This window comes from Chiloscyllium plagiosum, chromosome 14, assembly GCF_004010195.1.
Source record: "Chiloscyllium plagiosum isolate BGI_BamShark_2017 chromosome 14, ASM401019v2, whole genome shotgun sequence".
Lineage (NCBI taxonomy): Eukaryota > Metazoa > Chordata > Chondrichthyes > Orectolobiformes > Hemiscylliidae > Chiloscyllium > Chiloscyllium plagiosum.
This window is the reverse complement of record NC_057723.1, coordinates 29,983,012-30,003,284: the sequence shown is the minus strand read 5'-3', so window position 1 is coordinate 30,003,284 and position 20,273 is coordinate 29,983,012. Positions and strand designations below refer to the sequence as shown.

Sequence of the window (20,273 nt, the reverse complement as noted above, 5' to 3'; positions counted from 1 at the left end):
AATTTCCCCCTTTTTCCCCTGAGAACACAAACTATTTTTTCGCTTCCTTCAGCACAGATATGCTGAAGTGAATTAGAATGTTCCCAATTTGCTCTAACCAACACTCCATGCAAAATGCTTTCTGTTTTAAATGTTTCCTCTTTAAAACTGTTTTGGTTGCACTGACTAAACTGCACCATCCAAGTAATTGTACTTCCTGCTGCAGCCGCAGTCTCCTTCAACCTGTTTTCAATAAATGACTCACCATCTTGTTGCAGCCAATCCAAATTGCTGTAAACATGTTTCTAGGGCATCTTATCAATGATCTCAACTGATCTTTAGTCCAAAACAATTTGCACCTTGTCAGCTGCATATTCACCAAAGCAAACTTTGACTTTTTAAATCAATTTATATATCTCAGGTCAGCAATAGTCTCAATCTAACACATGAACAGAGTGGTTTTGTTAATCATTATTTTTTCAAATCAACTTGTTAATGCATACAATTAACTGGGCATAGAAAGAAGACAGAATACAATGCTGAACTGTCATTCGAGTGTAAGGTGTCCTCGAGTCCAGCTTAGTGGTTATCCATTAGTAGATAAATGTTTTGTGCCAGTTCCTCGATTGACATGTGAGTAGACTAGTGTATAATCCAAATCCATTTTAGGCAGGAGCCGATAGACAGCTAGAGAGAGATTTGTGCCCTGTGAAGCTGGGGTGATTTCAATTGCAGATCCTCTAGGTAAAAGAAGAGATATTTAAAATGACAATGTGATGACCCATTTAACTTCTGTATATATCTTCCTGTAGATTTTAAAATTTTACTTGGTCTGCATTACATAAACCAAGTTATTTTGGTGGAAATTATCCAAATATCAATAAGCAGATATATTAAATATCTTCTACTGATGTGAACATGCCTTTAAGGAAAGTTCCTAAAGGATGTTAACATGGCAATTCTTTTTCTTATATAATCCCCTTCTCACCTGAAGGATGTATTTTACTCAGGGATATGGTTTTTAATTGATGTAAGTTTATCAGTACTTTGTTTACACAGCCAATTCTTCATGTATGCTTGTTCAATGCTTCCCAAATTGAGTACAGTTTTGGTCTCCTTACTTAAAAAAAAGGGATGCACTTGCATTGGAAACAGTTCAGAGAAGGTTCCCTAGGCTGATTTCTGGGATGAGGATTTTGTCTTATGAGGAAATGCTGAGTAGAATGGAACTTTAGACAGAGGAGTTCAGAAGAATGAGACATGATCATTTTGAAAGATAAGGTTCTGAGGCAGTTTGACAAGGTAGATGCTGAAAGCGTTTTTCCCCTCATGTTCTCATAGGGAAAGAGTTTTGAAATAAGGGAACTTCCATTTGAGATAGAGATGAAAGAATTTCTTCACTCAAAATTGTTAGTGTTTGAAATTCTTTTTTGATAAAAAGCAGTGGAGGTGGGTCATTGGAGATATTCAAAGCAATCATCCCAACACCCACAAACAGAGCTGCATCAAGACATTATTTCAATGAGCTACATCACACTGTAGCACCCAAGAACTACAAACAGCAGAAGAAAAATATCTATACAACGTTTTCAAGAAAAATGGGTACCCAATAAACACAATCCACTGATTCCTCAGACACCAAACAAGCAGACACCATGCAACCAAAAAAACTAAAGCCACATTACCTTACATCAAAGACATATCAGAAATGACTTCCAGACTACTCAGAGCCCTTGGCATCATGGTAGCCCAAACCTACAAACACGCTTAATCAGCGACTAATGAACCTAAAGGATCCATTAGATACTGCCAGCAAAACTAATGTCATTTACAAGATACCATGCAAGAACTGTAAAAAAAACACTACATTGGGCAAGTAAGCAGGAAACTTGCCACCAGGATACATGAACACCAACTAGCCACCAAAAGACATGACCCACAATCACTAGTTTTCATACATGCAGACAAAGAATGACACCACTTTGACTGGGTCAACACACACATCCTAGGACAGGCAAAGCAAAGACACGCACAAGAATTCTTAGAGGCATGGCATTTGAACCAGAACTCCATCAATAAACATTTTGACTTAGATCCCAACCATCTTCCCTTGAAAAAAAGAACTGGAAATGACATCACCCATCTGAAGAAACCAAGTGCTATAAACAGAGAGTCGGGACATACCACCAGCGTTTCACCAGAGACTCTCACTGATGATGTTGCCTCGTCATGGTGATGAAACATCTGAAAACAAACCTTCCAGCTCAGCAAGCTAACTTACAGGCTTTTCATCAACCTGATCTACAAATCTTCTCAAAAATCAATATTCAAAGTCAACCTCGAAGGAAAAACCAAAAAATCTGCCATCTGCAAAATAATTGTCTGACTTGTCCTGTATACAGTAGTTCAGAATGGAGGTTCAGTACAGTCAGAATATTCATTTCTAAGTATGACTGTTTCATCTCTCTTGGGAGTTACACAATTTTTTTGATTCAGCAGGAGTTAAAGGTTTTGGCAAGGATAGAAACAAGAAGGAAAGTTGGGTTAAGTCAACAATCAGATCAGCTATGATCTTGTGGAATGATGGAGTACACCAAGGGGCTAAATGGATTACTTATGTTTTTATATTCTTAATATATTTCACTTAGCCAGAGGGAACAGGGCAGCAAAAGCCATTTTGGAGATTAGGTTACAGGCTTCACAATAACACAATGGATATAATGAGCAATCAAGGTTCTACATGGCTCGCAGTGTGAAATGGTTACTTGCCTTTGCAAAGTATCATAGCCAGATATGAAAAGGAAATGGTCTCCAAAGATATGCAACGTTCAGTCTTCTACAAATTCTGAGAGTTTTGTTCTGGCATGTTCAGAGAAAGAAGCATCATCAGAACAGATTTTACTATTGTGATGGATGTAAGAAACTCAAAACTGAGGACGGTGATCTACAGATAATCACTGAAAAGTTACTGTTCAGAAAAACATGATATAAGGACATACTGGCAGTTGGGCACAACTGTGGACTGTTTAGCATAAAGCCTTTAGTTCAATGCTGAGTGCAATGTGAGACATGTATAAGAGAAAATGCTCCTTTCTGTCAATTAAAGTACAAGTTATCTACAAAAATAAAATAATATTTAATCAATACCCTTCTTAGTCATTTTTTACAGTCACCATTGATCATGTGTTGTGAAATGGCTATGAGGATAAGAAATTAAAGTAACAACGCACCGCAGAAAACAATTCAACATTAGTCCTGGGACTCTGTTAACTTAGTTTGAAAAACAAGAAGCCAATGTCAAATCACAGTTAGAATGGAAAGGGCAGTCAAATTAGTGAGCTACTAGGGGACTTACAGCCAGATGTAGGTGTTTAAAACATTTACCTAATTTTGTACTGATTTTGCGGTTGTAGTGGATACTACAGCTAATAGAAAATACCAAGTATTATGTTTGAGAAGTATATGCAAATTATTTCTCACATGAAAATTGATTAGAGGCCTTGGAGTACAGTGAAGGTGACTGTGCAGTCAATGCCTCTCCTGTATTTCGAAAGGGTTTCTTTCTGTTTTGAAAGGTTCCTGCTCAAAACAGTATCTTTTTCCACCTTCTCCACAGAAGTTGAATTATTAAATGAGCGTTCACATCTTCATCTGTATTTGTTTCAGATTGACAGTTTTTCTTTGCTTATTAATTGTTGGAAATGTTTTACTTGACCTTCTCCTGCAATAAAGATAGGTAATGGATTTGGGCAACCTTTAGGGAATCTGTTGTCATGGTAGAATAGGTAACTTGGTACGTGAGTGAGTGTGGGGAGAATGAAGTGGCCAGAATAGTGGTGCAATGATTGTGGGAGAGTGAAAGGAAACTCAAAACATTAATTCTATTTCTCTCCCTACAGATGCTGCCAGATCTGTGGGGTTTCTCCAACACTCTATGTTTGCTCAAAATCTATTACAATTCTAATATTCCTACTGTTGAAAGGACATAGACCTGAAATGTCAACTCTGTTTCTCCCTCTGCACAGCCACTGCCTGATATGCTGAGTTCATTCCAGCATTTTGTGTTTTTATTTTACTTCAGACTTCAGTATTCACAATATTCTGCTTTTCGATCTGTAAAGGGAAGAGTTGTGAGTAGTGGGACTACAGGCGACGCGAAAGGTAGAATTCTTACCTTCACAGCTCTGGTGAGGTCATTGAACTTCTTGTCTTGAGAGCTAGGGTCCTGCATTCATTTTCTGAGTGAATATTTTCCATTAGCAGAGGTGTTGTCAGAGCTTTCTTCCTCTTGGAAGAATATGAATCTCCCACTTTCTGTCATATTCTAAACACGTGTCTTCAAAGCTGCATTAATGAACCTGGCTTCTCTCCCTGTAACTCTTACAAACATTTTGTCCTTTGGAGAAAGATTCCCTACTGTTTGCAGTCAGAGTGCACCATCCTTTTGAGAGGTCCTGGCTGCCTTAAGCACCATGCATGCTTTCCTGTGCCCAAATAGGCTCAGAGCCAAAGGCAGCCTGGGTAGTGTTGACTGCAATCCTGACTCATGATAGTGAGCTGGCAGTGTGACATGAATAATCTTGTGCAATGCTCAGCACTCATTTCCAGCAAGGGATGACTGGCTTTCTATAGGAGAAAAGATTTTAATTATGCCTTCAGTGGATTAACAGGTGAGACCTTTTAGAAAGGCAAAGAGTCAATAGCTGACCTTTGAGCTCTCTTGTGGTACAGCGGTAATGTCCCTATACCTGGACTGGGAGGCCCAGTTTCAAGTCCCACCTGCTCAAGAGGTGTGTAACAACTTCCCCAAACAGGATGATTAGAAAAATAGATTAGTAAAAAAAGAAATTCAATGGTTGACCTTACTATTTTGGTTGAAAGCAAGAAATCTTTCATTTTGTCTGCATCTACCTGTGCCCAGACATTTAGACAGATTCAGCTGGACATGATTCAGGTCATGTCCAACTCTGTGGTAATGCTCTGCTAGGCAGATATGAGCAATTGCATTAAAAGGCCAGTATTGGAATGATAGTTCAAGAGATGCATTTATGTTATAGTAGTTTGTAAATTAATGTAAATTGACAGTTTGTAGTGAATATTGTTCATTTACCCGAATAAACAAATTTGTCTGAATTTATAGCCTGCGCCATAGAGTTCATAATTAATCAGATTGCAATAAATGATACATTTCAGTAAACCAGAGTAGAATGGATCTCATTATTGTTTATCCAGACACCAGACAAGTAAAGGAATACTCCTGTTTCTAAAGGAAGTAAAATGTTTGAAAGAAATGGCTGTGTGACATTAAAACAGAGTAGAATTGTCATAACATTCAAGATAGAACAGTCATTCCTCATTAAATAAAACAGATTAGCTATGAATACTTCAGCAAGGAATACTGTTTGATTTCAACTCTCAAAGTCTATTCGATCATGCAGTGCTAAAATTAGCTCCATTGTGTTTATAAGCCATCATATTATTTTCCAAAGTTCTTGACAAAGCCATTTAAGAGTGTAAGCATTGGTGCTACATTGAGAAATGGATGAAGTAGTTTACATTCCTTGTCACTCCATTACTCTGCAAGTACTTTTCCAAAAACAGAAACCATCCTGTGGTGTGCTGTGAACTACATTGTGGTATTTCACTGTAATTACTGAGAATCTGGTTCACAAAGGACACCTCACACCCATTTCAGCATCAGGGACCTTGAGGTGCTGGTGGACAGGATGGTCTAAAGAAGACCATCAAGGGAGGTCACACCACCAGATCTGGCCTGCTTGGACAGGGTTTGTGACCCAGGTCAGTGCAGTGTTCACGATGATATTGTGCAGAGAGCAGGACCTTCTCCACTCCCCAAGGACAAGTGTCATTTTCTCTCTGCTATCTCACATTCAGACCACCACTCACTCAAACACACAAGGCTTACAGACTGCAACTCTCATTATTGCATGCAGAAGTCAAACTGAGAGGATTGTGTTTGCATCTGGGAAGGACATAATCAGCAGGCCTTGGTCCTCTAAGCACAAATGTCCCCGAGAAAACCAGCCAAGACCTTCAGGCCAACTACAGAGCAAGCTTCCTCTGGTCCAGCTGCAACTACTTTGATAGAGTGACAGGGAGAGAAAGAGAAAAGCTATCCAGGAGATACACATGATGCCTCAATGTATATAACATTGCATCTTTGTATATATAAATGTTCACTTGCGCTCTTAAAATACCTGGTCTAGTGTCTTCGTTGCTTTCAAACCTGGTGAATTTGCGCATGTGAAAAATGAGCAGCCTTGTCAGACATCCCAGGATGAAAAACGCTGTATGGCCAAGCATTGCTCACCTCTTACAAGCAACCAACTGCTTAACTGCAGATACCATTAGACATCAGGGATCCTGGACGTTGTTGACAGCAGCTAAGACTTAAATATGGTCATAACATGGAGTGACACAGTGGCTCAGTGGTTAGCACTGCTATGTCAGAGTGCCAGGGATCTGAGTTTGATTCCACCCTTGGGCAACTAAGTGTGGACTTTGCACATTCTCTCCATGTCTGCATGTGTTCCCTCTGGGTGCTCCGGCTTCCCCAACAGTCCAAAGATGTGCGGGTTAGGTGGATTGGCCATGCTAAATTCTCTTTAGTGTCCAGGGATGTGCAGGCTAGATGGATTAGCCATGGGAAATGCAGGGTTATAGGGATGGGTTGGATCTGGATGGAATGCTCTCCGAAGGATTGGTGTGGTCTCAATGGGACGTGTGGCCTGCTTCCACATTGTAGGGATTCTGTGAAGACCATGGAACCTGGCCCTGCATGCTTGCACTCACCTTGGGAGTTAGAGTGTTGAATCAATGATGATTCCAGGTATCTTTGAAGTCAATGGTTCATATTATCTTCTTCTTAAGGGGGCACACTGCCACTCAAGGTTGGGAGGTGTGCAATAGGAAGTTTGTCTCTCCACTCTCCCTCATAGTACATGGGTCTGCCAAGAAAAGCTGCACAAAACACTGGTTTCACACAGGTCCAATGCTATGTACAAGATGCTCAAGAATTTCATAGTGACTTTACAGTCTATGCAAACTCTGAGAGGTTACAGGCTCACACATGATGGAAGGATCAAAAAGGAGGTGCCTCAGGATTGTTCAAACCTGCAACCTGCCACAAGAGACTTTGCTACATATCACTTGGATACCTTACACTTTCAGAAGCTTTAAAATTTAAACTTAGGGCGATGTGATTGTTAGTGCCATGTCTGATAGACTGGAAGAGACTACTGCTTCCTCACAAACAGTGGAGGAGAAGATCTGTAAATTGGAGATATTTGAAAGCAGGATCGCCCAAAGATACAATGCATACATTCATATGGTTCAGAAAACATGAATTTATAACCATAAGTATTTAAGGAGTGCAAAAATAACCAGGTCTACATGTACTTCAGACTGAGTAACGGTAGCTTGTTATATAACCAACACAAAGCCGTACAATGCAAACATGTCCAAACCCAACTCATTCAGGCTGGAAGCAGTGTTTAATTAGGCTCTATTCTGCCTCCTGTGCTAGATAGTGCACAGATCTATCAAGGTCTCTTGGCCTTGTAAATGGCCTGATCCTCATCCTTGGTTTTGGCCTCAGCAGCTTGCTGTTGATGCCCCCCATTTCCTCTGCAGCTAAGGCATCTATCCTCTGTCAGCGCCAGTTGTGAAAGGTACTGCATGCCACAATGATTCAGCACATACTTTCTGGGCTGTATTGTATGGCCCTGCTTGAGCAGTCCAGGTATCTTAAAGAGGCCAGTGGTCTCTTCCACTTGGAGCAGTGTCAGCCTGAGACTTTCGTAAAACTGTCATCAGCTATGTTTGAGCAGGTGGCCATTGTCTCCCTGCAACTATCCCAGAATGGCCAAGTGTGCTTCAAAGGAGGTAGAAATCTCTGAATTATTCAGCTTTTATGCATCAAGATGGCTCTCAGAATATCTGGACACCTCCAAATCCTGGCAGCAATGCTCACAATCAAGCTGATAAACTCTGCACTTTCAAAGAACATGTTTGCAGTTTTATAGCAGCCTGCACCAGGTGGAAGTCAGGAGTGTAGGACAATCTATTGCCTTTGCTGCTGGGTTTTCCTTATCACATAATCTGGAGAAAAGGGCATTAGTGAGGCATTAACATAGTCAAAGATAAAGAAATGGTTGAGAGTTGCATAAAAATTCAGGGCTGATGTAACCTAAATGTCCACCAGGAGGGGATTGTCACTCATTCCTCTGAGCACTGGTCTTGCTCCAACAAATGACACAGTTGGATGGTGATTAGCTGGGACATCTTTTGACTCTACCTGCACTGGGTTTCTGAAAGCTCTGGAAAATGGCAATGAAGTCAGTAGACCAGTTGAGTCCTCGTCATTCTCCTCCAGCTCTTTGTAGACCCTTCACTTGCTGTTTGTCCCTCTGAGGGTTGTGCAGTAGCTGCTGGAGTTGTTGCGCTTGCTGACAATGCTGTAATTGTTCTCTCCTTCAATGCTATCATCAGAGAAGAGCCAAAGCTACAACAAATGTTCCAACTGCAGAGTTAATCCCAGGTGGGAGAACGGATATTCTGTGGGGAATGTGAGAAATATAACAGCATTTCAATAACGGTACTCCTCAGGCCTCATATCAATCATTATGAAGTGTGATGTTATGCCCCGACATAATGTAGCATGGAGGTTTCTCGTGAAGATTAATGTTTTGTCCTGATACGGAACTCTAAGCTATGTGAACATATCCGGATGCAAGTTGCAGAACCAAAGGGCTAATGCTACATTGGGAGAGTGAAATTTCTGCTCTTATTCACCATGATTGCATATTCTTCCACAAAAAAAAATCCTTGATCATCATAGACTATGTTCTTTATACCTACTCTGCAGCGTGCAAATATGGCAGTTCTGAAGTGCTGCTTTCTTGTATTAGATATAAAATGTGATGCTGAGATGATAACATAAGGGAGTGATAGCAGGCTCTTTCTGAGATGCATGATGATCACCTCCATTTTCCATGTTTCCTTTTGAGCTTCTGTCTCTCCATCACAAATAATCTTCAGTATTCCCTTGTTTCCACTCATCCCCTTCAAACAAATGCAATAAATGTAAATAATTTAGCCCCTGAATCTAGGTCCTGTTGCCCATACACTCTCCTTATGTAGAGGTCAGAATTACTGCGACTTGCATTGCTTGCCATTCCCTCCCAGGCACTATAAAATCCCACCCCTCTATCTTGAGTTGTAATCATTCCCTCAGCAGCCCAGTCTAGTGAACCACATCCCCAGACTAAGGCTTCCTACTTTCTCCAGGACTCCATGAACTGTCCCTTGAGATGCACCCTGTCCATGAGTGTCCAAACCCCAGGACTGACCTTGGCCAACACTTCTGCAGTGACATTTGAGGACAACCTTGGTGAACCACAGCCCAATCCTTGGACTGAAATTTCCAAAAACCCCTGACTGACTTACCTGTAATCCTCAGACTGGTTACACTTGACCTGCAGGACTGACCTTGGCCCAATCTCTGGATTGGAAGGATCCTGGCAGCACCAAGTGCTTGACTGACCGTGACCAATTTTCTTGATTAGAAAAGGGCCAACTCCTTGACTGATTGTGACATTAGCTCCTGACCGAGCTTGGCCCCAGCTTCATTTCATCAAGGACTGGCCCATTTGATTTTCGGAGATTATGATTTGCTTGAAGTCTATGCAGTGTGTTTGCCTTGTAAGCTGCAGGAACGAGCTGCAGGTGTGACATTGACATAGCACAGTGCCATACAGCAACATTTCCACCCTCTTGACAGTTCAGTGCTTTAAACAGTCATAAGCTGCCTGCCTCTCTGTCTGTGCTGAAAAGAATGCAAGTGACAGATGATGGCAGCCTCTGAGTAACTGCTGAGAAAGTAAGCTGAGAGCCATAAGATGCATCGTGTGTAGATGAGTGTGATATGTATGTGTCCCTGTGTGCAAAGAGACCTGACAGGCAGATGGAGTTTCATTCAGATAAATGCGAGCTGCTGCATTTTGGGAAAGCAAATCTTAGCAGGACTTATACACTTAATGGTAAGGTCCTAGGGAGTGTTGCTGAACAAAGAGACCTTGGAGTGCAGGTTCATAGCTCCTTGAAAGTGGAGTCGCAGGTAGATAGGATAGTGAAGAAGGCGTTTGGTATGCTTTCCTTTATTGGTCAGAGTATTGAGTACAGGGAGTTGGGAGGTCATGTTACAGCTGTACAGGACATCGGTTAGGCCACTGTTGGGATATTGCATGCAATTCTGGTCTCCTTCCTATCGGAAAGATGTTGTGAAGCTTGAAAGGGTTCAGAAAAGATTTACAAGCATGTTGCCAGGGTTGGATGATTTGAGCTACAGGAAGAGGCTGAACAGGCTGGGGCTGTTTTCGCTGAAGCGTCAGAGGCTGAGGGGTGACCTTATAGGTTTACAAAATTATGAGGGGCATGGCTAGGATAAATAGACAAAGTCTTTTCCCTGAGGTCGTGGAGTCCAGAACGAGAGGGCATAGGTTGAGGGTGAGAGGAGAAAGATATAAAAGAGACCTAAGGGGCAACGTTTTCACGCAGAGGGTGGTACGTGTATGGAATGAGCTGCCAGAGGATGTGGTGGAGGCTAGTACAATTGGAACATTTAAGAGGCATTTGGATGGTATATGAATAGGAAGGGTTTGAGGGATATGGGCCGGGTGCTGGCAGGTGGGACTAGATTGGGTTGGGATATCTGCTCGGCATAGACAGGTTGGACCGAAGGGTCTGTTTCCATGCTGTACATCTCGATGACCCTATGACTCTAAGTATGCAAGTCTTAATTATCCCTGTGTTCCACAGTAAAGACTTGAAGAGCTGAAGTGGTGTGTAAGTTGGACCAAAGCTGCCATCATGATGTGGTGACACTGATGGTTTGGTGATGTCCATTTGCATGGATGAAGAGGGGAAAGGGACAGTGTCTATGGAGCATGCTGGGCAAATAATGCTGCTGGAGTTTGTGAAGGCCTGGAAAAGGGTGAGATGCCTGCCAGGTAATCACTTTGATTTTCATGTCAAGTATTGCTGCCATCTGGTTTCTTTTGGAAAGAGGAGAGAATTGGGACCTGCAAATATACAAGGTATGATTAGTTAATAATTAGATACTGATGCATGGAAATAATGCAGTCACAACTCATTAGTGAGATTCAGAACTTGCCATTTAAATCCCAAGTGGAAAATTATAAATTTTTTTCTCAACATAAAGAATCAAATTTTTCTATTTTTGTCTTATTTTCCCAACTTTCTTTCTACTGTGCACTTTGCTCAAGGGAGCCGAAAATTCTGCTCACAGAAATAATGTGGCTTGAATCACATAGAAATTGAGGGAAGGAGAGGAGAGAGAGAGAGTGAATTTTGATCAGATTGAAAAATCATTTCCATAAAAGCGGAGAGAGTTGTTGATGTAATAGGACTACATTGAAAAGTTATACACGGAGATTGAAACAAAAGCATGTAAGTAAAACAAAAATATTCTGTTAAAAAAAATGTTCAGACAAGTACAGGTTCTGAATCTGATTCACACAATACTGACCACAGCTTTTCTATAAATAAACAAAATGAATTTACACTATTAATGACTTCTTAATCTGATCTTTATTACTGCTATTGTCCTTCAAGATATCTCACAAATCTGCTTAATGAAAGAATGGCTGCTTATTTATCATTAAGGTAAAATATCACTGAAAAGTGTAGGGACATCACACATATACAGTACTGGACTTGGGTAAGGGTTAAAAGACAAAAGCAATCAGTGTGTGAAAAACATGCTCTGCATTTTAATAACATAGCATGTTTTTGTTTTCCCAAATTAATTCTGTGGCTAAGGCACACAGAATTTAAAATGTATAGAAATATTTACCATCAATTTCAAATAATAATAAAACAGAAACTTACGAAGCATGATGCATGGCTAAATAAATGTTGTTTGAGTGTTTGTAAGGAGAATTGAGGGAGGGATGAGAATGACTATTTTAGAACTTATGAATAACATTACTCAGACTTAGGGAATCAAATACCTTGAGAGTTTGGAATTCAGACTCCAGTATTAAAAATGAGCTGAGCGAACCAGTCATTTTATAAGCCTTTTGAGCCTACCTTGTGGAGGCATGTGTTTCTCATTCCATCTTTCTTTGCAGTACTATTATTCAGGAGTTCCTATCTCTTTGTACCTTTTCCTATTTTATCTTCCAGATTATGTTTCTTTCTTCCTCTTTTCTCATTTTCTATGTTTCTCTATTTTTGAGTCTGCATAGCACTCTGGGTACAATTTCTGTGGAATTGTTATTGTAACGTTAGTGATTTTTTTTTTAAAAATGACATTAATGTAGCTAGAGCAAATAATACTGATATTCAGTTAGGAATATTTCCACTGAAAACACAAACATTAAGGTTAATACCATTGCACACTTATTTGATCAATAATGATATTATATATCATAATTTATGATTAAAATATTTTATGTGTTTTGATGAGGATATGGGAACTGCTTGTGTGTAAAAATGTTTTCTGAATTTACAACCAAATTGCCTCATTTTAAGTTTACAATTGGGCATCCTTTGTGCAGATGTCATGCTTCACTTCTTTAAATCTGCCATGCTTGACCCCATTGTCATTGCAAACTATTGTTCCATACCCAACCTCTTTCTCTCTTCAAAGTCCTTGAGTGTGTTGTCACCTCTCAAACTGTGCCCATCAGTTGTGGGATTCCATGTTTGAAACCTTTCAATCAGTTAATGACCCTATCCCATCACCAAAATAGGTTTTATCAAAGTCACAAATGACATCCTCGATTTTCTTGACCTACCTACAATCATTGATATGGTTGACTAGACCATCCTCTTCTTGTACTTCCAAATGTCACACAGCTTCATGGGATTGTTCTCCCTTGATTCCGCTCATATCCACCTAATTGTAAGATGAGTATCACTTGTGTTGTGTTCTCCAACATATTTCCCTCTGATATCTCCTGAGGGATCTATCCATGTCACCCTTGTTTTTCCATTTATGTGCTGCTCTTTGGTAGCATTATCTGAAAGCATAACATTAATTTTTCGATGGACATTGAGAATGTTTTGCTTTACCTCAATACTACTTATATTTATGATTTGTGGGCGGCACGGTGGCACAGTGGTTAGCACTGCTGCCTCACAGCGCCTGAGACCCGGGTTCATTTCCCGCCTCAGGCGACTGACTGTGTGGAGTTTGCACGTTCTCCCCGTGTCTGCGTGGGTTTCCTCCGGGTGCTCCGGTTTCCTCCCACAGTCCAAAGATGTGCAGGTCAGGTGAATTGGCCATGCTAAATTGCCCGTAGTGTTAGGTAAGGGGTAAATGTAGGGGTATGGGTGGGTTGCGCTTTGGCGGGTCAGTGTGGACTTGTTGGGCCGAAGGGCCTGTTTCCACACTGTAATGTAATGTAATCATATACTTCTCTTGACTCCTCCACAATTGTTAAATTATAAGATTGCTTATCCCACATACATTATTGGATGAACAGAAATTTTGCTCCATTAAGTATTAGGAATCCCAAAACCATTGTCCCCATTCCAAACTCTGTTTCCTCACAACTCACTCCTTTCTACTTCCTGACAATTATCTGAGACTAAATCAAGCTGTTTGCAACCTGGTCATATTTGAAGCTGAGATGACCTTCTGACCATATATCAACCCTATCACAGTGACAGTCTCTTTCCATCTCTGTGCCATCGCCTAACTTTGCCCTGACCTTCCTTCATTTTCTGTTGATACCCTAATCCGTTGCCCTAATTACCATCAGATTTAATTATTCCAGTGTACTCCTGCATGATCTGCCATATTATGCTCTCAATAAGTTTGAGGTCATCCAAAGCTCTGCTGTTTCTTAATTCACACTGAGTTCCATTTATTAGGAACAAGTAATAAATTCTGCCCAATCCCCAGCAAGGCCCAAATCCCATGAATGAATAAAAAGTAATGTAGCAAATGCTGAACCAATTTAGAAAATAAATGTGCATGCTCTAACTGCAAGTAAGTGCAGCTGATACTAATTAGGGAAAATTATGACAAATATATAAGAGCCAGTTGAGGGTTTTGTGACACACTGGTACTGGCCTACCTCTGGGCCAGAAGGTCCTGGTTTAAGTCCCACCTGCCACTGAAGTGTGTTATGACATCCCTGGATAGGATGAATTTCCTTAGATATTTGCATAAGAATCAGTATCCACTTGAATGGAACTAATCTATGGAAGAGGAAAGTAATTATACTTATCCTGTACTAGATACTGTGAATAAGCTTGATGGCAGACAAACCAGTTCCTGCAATCATTCCCCTCTGATTGGTAACCTATATTACTTTAGATCACTTACAGCATGGAAACAGGCCCTTCGGCCCAACAAGTCCACACCGACCTGCCGAAGCACAACCCACCCATACCCCTACATTTACCCCTTCACCTAACACTATGGGCAATTTAGCATGGCCAATTCACCTGACCTGCACATCTTTAGACTGTGGGAGAAAACCGGAGCACCCGGAGGCAACCCACGCAGACACGGGGAGAATGTGCAAACTCCACACAGTCAGTTACCTAAGGCAGGACTTGAACCTGGGTCTCTGGCACTGTGAGGCAGCAGTGCTAACCACTGTACCACCGTGCAAACCTATATTGGCTCTTAGTCAAGAAACAGTTTGCTTTAAACATTTTATCATTGTTTCAAAATGCTTCCAGGGCCTTACACATCTCCAGCTCTCTAAGTGTTTAGATACCCGCACTCTTCTCATTCTGCCCTCTAATCATTCTACAATTAGTGGCCAAAGTTTAGTTAGTGTGACTCAAAGCTCTAGCAGTCCTTCACTGCATTGCTTCTACTTTTTACTTCATTTTCCTCTATTATTATTATTATGATGATGATGAATGTGATGTCTGATATTGTAGGGTTTTTTTTAAAAAATATGATAAAAGGACATTTCCTTTTTAAAATTCTGTATGTTGGAAATTAAAGTCAAAATATCTTCAAGATGGAGACCACAGTAGGCCCTGTATGTTAAAGTGGAACATTTCAAAGCCAATTTAACTACATTTCCATTTCAAGTCACAAAAAGGAGATTTAGAATACACCTAGCCACACAATGGGCACTGAGCTGTTGGAGAATGAGACACTATCTTTCCCCTCCAAAACTCCACTGTACTGAGGATTCTGGGAACCTGTGTGAGAAAACACATCCTTTGCCATGATAGGAGCCAGCAGAACTGCCAGATTTAACTTCAATGTAACCCTCTTCACTTCAGCAACAAGGAACTCAGATATAGGCCCTAACAGCATCCCACAGAGATTTTTTGGGACTTCCTTATTATAAAGAATTGTCTTCGCTTATCTGTAATTGTTTTAAACTTGGTATCTGTAATTTCTTATTAATTATCTTTATATTCATAAGGAACCTTGTGTTGTAATGAACTAACCTGTTAAACAAAAGCTTCTTTTTCTGGTCAACTTGAACAATTACAAATTAAGAAGGGGGCTACTGAACTATATTAATCTGCAGTTCACTGACCAAATACTGGACATATTTGGTGGTCATGGCACCATTCTGACATTCCTTACAACTGACCTCTTTGACCAAGCTTTGGTCATCCATACTCCTGATGTGTCTTATGTTCCTTGACTGATAATTTTTGTCAATGTCACAACATCATATGTTATACTGACAGATCTATAATTTCTGTTCTTTGCCTTCTTCCCTTTTTCAAGAATGAATTTGCATTTACAATTATCAAAAGCACAATAGAGCACTTAGGAACATTATGATTAATGGATCTGCAGTTTCCTCTATTAAAGTATTTAAGGTGTAAATCATCAAATTATTTGTCTGTGACCACACCATTCCCATTTTTGGATTATCCGAGAATACATCCTGGGTGTTACTTTTGGGCAGGAGTGCAACTGGGCCAGCCAGACAAATGCTATGGCTAGAAGACATTGAGGCTAAAAGACATGAGATTGCCACGTGTCACTTGAACTGGTACTTCACAGACTGTTAATTCCTTGAGGGCAGGCAGTACCAGAGGCTAACATTTGTGTGGCCCAACCATTATTTTTCAATAACATAGGTAATGTACTAGGAGTAGCCCATTCAGCCCCTCTGCCATTCATGATTGATTGGTGGCCTAACTCCAACCGTCTGGCCCATATTCCTTACTACCTTTGCTGAACAAAAATGTATCCATCTCAGATTTAAAATTAATACCTAATCTAACATCTGCTTACACTTGTGTGAGAGTTCCGAACACCTACTACTATTTGTGCACAGAAGTGCATTCTAACATATTTCCTGAATGATCTGGCCCTGATTTTCAGACTACGCCCCCAGTTCTAAAATCCCCAACCAGTGGAGATGTATCTTTATCTGTTAATATCTTGACTTTAATCAGCGTAACCATCTAAATTCCAGAGAAAATGGGCCTAATTTGCCTGAAGTCCCAAAATCGTTCTTGTAAACATACAGTGTACTCACTCCAAAGCCAATATATTTTTCCCATGGTTTGGGATTTTATTACTTATTAACTCTAAAAAAAACACAAAATTGAATATATACTCAAGCACAGATGATAATTTTAAAAATAAGGTTGGGGCAAAGCTAGCTCATACAGGACAATAAAGGCAGAAGCAGCTAAATCTCTTACCATCTTATAGTCCTTGAGTCCGAGTGAAACCTGAGTCCATATCTGACTCATTCACTCAGTGGTAACGAAAATAATTGTCGGAATTTGAGAAAGAGAATTTGTTATAAATCTATTCTTACAATTTGCCATGCTCTACCAGGCTAACTACTGAAACATGATTAATTTGTATATTCCTGAGTCGAGTTCCATTGTCTTTTTGTGCTGAATATTCCACATCTTGCATCTCCCAAAATATGAATGTATTATGCAAGTGCGATTTAAACAGGAAATGCAAATTTCTTTACACTGACTTGGTTTCATTGTTTTTAGATGAAACAGTAATTTCAGAATAGCCGATTTAGTGAATTTGACATGGCTTCTGTGGGCATGTCACAATCTATGGTCAGGTGATGATAGCAGTCATTTAGGTCTGTTTCTGTCTTCTATTTAGTCCAATCATTTCAGTCCATTGGGGTGGCACGGTGGCTCAGTGGTTAACACTGCTGCCTCACAGCACTAGGGACCCAGGTTCAATTCCCGCCTCAGGCAACTGTCTGTGTGGAGTTTGCACATTCTCCCCGTGTCTGCGTGGGTTTCCTTTGGGTGCTCTGGTTTCCTCCCACAGTCCAAAGATGTGAAGGTTAGGTGAATTGGCCATGCTAAATTGACTGTAGTGTTAGGTGCATTAGTCAGAGGGGAATGGGTCTGGGTTGGTTGCTCTTCGGAGGGTCGGTGTGGACTTGTTGGGCCAAAGGGCCTGTTTCCACATTGTAGGGAATCTAATCATCCATTAATTTCTCATGAATTAAAATCAGGTGAGAAAAGTTGACTATTCATCATCCATGTTTGCCACTCATGTAAAACCACCCCACCATGAAAAGCAGGTATGAACAGTATTTCTTCTTTTTGTTTACGGTGAACATTTGGTCACCAGGTCAATAAAAATCAACAAAATAAAAATTGGGACAAATGTTCACATACTTTCCACAATCACTGTCTTGGCATTCAATGAGTTTTCTCACTCAGTCTTCTGCCCTTCACCTCATTAATTTTGTAACCACCTTCTTCAGCACACTTGTCATGCAATCATGTGGCAGGAGAGATGGAAAGGATTGCCACTGCATCGATATTTCAGAATTCATGCTACTGGCTCCGCATTTAAATCTCAGTGTGCATACCAATTCAAAATGCTGCAAGTGAGGAAATGTCCCTCTCGCTGCAGTCTTCCGTCATTATCCGCTGAGGACGTGGCTCAGAAAACAAAATCTACTCCCTGCTTTGATCACAGGAAACTAGAGATACTGGGAGATATGGTGATGTAGAGGAGGGCAGTTCCTTCTCCTGTTGGCTGGCTGAGGATTACCAGGCCCAGCTAGTCTGGACCCAGGTAGTAGCCCAGGTTAGTGCTATATCCTGGTTTGGAAGTAACGCTTAGCAGTGTAGGACGATGGTCAATGATCTTCAATGCAATTTTTGATTACTGATTCCTCTTCAGCTTTGAACAGCCAGGTTAATTTCTTTCACAATAATTAAACAGAGAACTCACTAAAGGGAAATTCATTGTTTGAAAGTCTTGCAAAATATGATTATTCACTAAACCTGTTTAACCCTCTTCCACACCTGGGGAGTTTTGGGATGGGATTGTTTTACGTCATGACAACTTTGTCAAACTAGTGAGGAGTTATTTTGAAAATTATATGAATGTATTTAGAACTATAAATAGAAATTCCATGGTGACAATCAAGGCTGAAAATTTCATCTGCGCTAAAAATAGAATAATAATAACATGTTACTTGTTCAAACAGTTTAAAATAGAATCACGTTATGACATATGGGCAGAAAATTCCCCTCTCTGAGGTGGCAAGAATGATGCAAGAAATATGACTTAATTGGGCAAAAGTCCAAAAATCAAATTCCCAGCATCGAGAAAAACTTTAAATTCTCACGCTTTGGATGGTGAGTTCAGATCTTGCTGTCAGGTGGCAAGAAACATATTTCCATGTATTTGCATTTCATCACTATCTCAACCTCAGCTTAGTAACATAACACTTCCAAATACCCACTTCACAGCCAAAACATTTGAAGGTGGAAAAAACATGGCAGCATGTTGGCTTAGTGGTTAGCATTGCTGTGTCACAGTACCAGGCACCTGAGTTTGAATCCAGCTTTGGGTGACTGTCTGTGTGGAGTTTACATGTTCTCCCCATGTTTGTGTAGGTTGCTGTCAGGTGCTCTATTTTGTCCCATAGTGGATTGGCGGATTGGCCATGCTAAATTGCCCCGTAGTGTTCAGGGATATACAAGCCAGGTAGGTTAGCCATGGTAAATGCAGGGTTATAGGAATAAGGTTGGAGGGTCCTCTGGATGGGATGCTCTTTGAAGGGCTGGTGCAGACTTGGTGGGCTGAATGGCCTCTTTCTGCAGTGGAGGGTTCTATAAAAACTGAAAGGCTACGTAGTGACTTGTTTCATTAGTCAAGATTAGAGTGGTGCTGGAAAAGTACAGCAGGTCAGGCAGCATCAGAGGAGCAGGAAAAATCAACATTTTGGGCAAATACCCTTCATCAGTGATTCCTGATGAAGGGCTTTTGCCTAAAAAGTCAATTTTTTCTGCTCTTCAGATGCTGCCTGACCCGCTGTGTTTTCCTGCACCACTCTAATCTTGACTCTGATCTCCAGCATCTGCAGTACCCATTTCTGCCTACTTATTTCATTAGTGTCCGTACCCATGTCCATGTCCCAAATCAAAGGCAGTTTTCTGACCCCGATTCCCTTTGACATTTGGACTAAGGTTCAATAGAGCGTGACTGATCCACTTACGCATGAGATCCAAACCAGATCTCGACAGGGATAGGCTGGTGTACTTTCACTTTCATCCATCTTGAAAGAGGAACTCAGGCAGCTTCAGTTGATTGAGGTTAGACATCTGTAGTCTATGCTATTACTGAAATGCCAAACAGCTATAATCCAGTTCCAACTGGCGAGGGATTCTAGCACAGAAAGTTGTGGTGCTGGAAGATGATCCGGGAGAAGGCCAGAGTCCTCCGTCAGCTGGTTCCTGACAGGGAGAGACAAGTGAAACAACTCATCCTGCGCAATAATCTGAAATGAGAAGTGTTGATAACAGTTTTTGAACAAGCAGGTTGGAGAGAACAACTGCCCTGACCAGACAGTGATGCTACTGGCCCACGGTGGCTGCTAATATTACGAGAGATGTACTTTGTCCAAAGAAGGGAAGAGTGTTTCCCCTGGCATAGGATCCCTGATCACCAAAAGACCTCTAGAGAATGAATTTTACTATCCTTGACCACAGTCCTAATCCATGAACTGAACACATTCTTGTGTTGATGGATGTCTTCACCAAATTCACATGTAACCAAAGGGCTACAACTGTAGCCAAAGTGTTGGTTTGTTTGTTTTGGTCTTCCATGTTGGATTTACAGTGATCAGGGATGCAACTTCAAGGCCAAGATCCTACAAGAGTTTTGCAAGTTCTATAGCATTACCAACAGGAGCATCACTCCCTACCATGTGAGGTTACAGGGATATGGTGGCTCAGTGGTTAGCACTGCTGCCTCATAGTGCCAGAAACCTGGGTTCAATCCTACCCTTGGGTGACAG

At 40.9% G+C, this 20,273-nt stretch overlaps 1 long non-coding RNA gene across 1 annotated transcript; it reads right to left on the bottom strand.

Moving 5' to 3' along the window:
- Window positions 1-10,719: 10,719 nt before the first annotated feature.
- On the bottom strand, window positions 10,720-19,755 carry LOC122556910. Its single transcript, XR_006313698.1, has 3 exons — window positions 19,473-19,755; window positions 12,822-13,046; window positions 10,720-12,286 (listed from the first exon to the last, which is right to left on the bottom strand). It is a non-coding gene; the product is annotated as an uncharacterized LOC122556910 (long non-coding RNA).
- Between the last annotated feature and the right edge of the window lie 518 nt (window positions 19,756-20,273).